A 973-nucleotide genomic window follows, 5' to 3' on the forward strand; every position below is an offset into this window, starting at 1 on the left:
ATATATATATATAATTTGTTTCCAAGTTGTAACATTTCTTAAAAGTCCTTCCTACATTTAGTCCCAACAGCAACTGGTAAAGTAAGAATAGACTCTCCCTGACTATAAGATTTGTTTGCCTAATCCCTAACCACCAAAACAGAACTGCCAAACCTCATTATTAGGTGACCCTACTGCAAGAGAGGGATATATTTTCTATAAACTAGACCATAGGCCATGTCAAGGCATTTTCATCTGTTACATAACCCCCTGCTGAAGCATGTCTTAGGATGAAAGAGTTTCAATATTAGAAGGATGAGTCGACACTCTCAGTAGCTAGTATGTGATGTTTAATATGTCTGTGCTTTTGCTCATCTAGTCAGGGGGTGGGAGGTGAGATGGGAGGGGGCAGTTTACACATGACCTTGTCTGCAGGGAAAGAAAACAAATGGCCTGTCTTCCATCCCCAGCGTTAGGGGTTTATCTGTTGTCTGACATTCTACCAGGAAGCATTTCATCCCCTTCTTCCAAACTCTGCAAAATATTTGGGTTTGTTTTCTGTTTTGTTTGTCTGTCTGTTTGTTTCTTAATTTAATCCCTGGGTTGTGAAGCAAAGACCCTGTGGCAGAAAAAAAAAAGTGTGGAGACTTGAAAGAAGCCACTGGGGTTGACGCAGAGGGAGCAGGGGCCACAGAGGGGCAATGAAGGAAAATACATTAAATTACTCACATGTCCTAAGGGTAAGCCATGCATGCCAAAGCTAAGAAAATGAGAACGGGTAGTCTGGGAGGACTGGGCATTTAAATACTAGTAATATTCAATTGGGAAGTTGGGTAGGGAATGAAAAGGGAGAAAAGTTTTGTTGACTTCATAATTCTTCATAATGTAAGCCCTGGGTGGAAGAGCCGAGAATCCTCCTGCCAGTGGATCTACAGATTACTCCTGCCTGAAATCAGGGTTGCAAGTAGGAATGGAGCACAGTGTTTGCTTTCTC

The sequence above is a fragment of the Myotis davidii genome, unplaced genomic scaffold (genome assembly GCF_000327345.1).
Source record: "Myotis davidii unplaced genomic scaffold, ASM32734v1 scaffold874, whole genome shotgun sequence".
Classification (NCBI taxonomy): Eukaryota; Metazoa; Chordata; class Mammalia; order Chiroptera; family Vespertilionidae; genus Myotis; species Myotis davidii.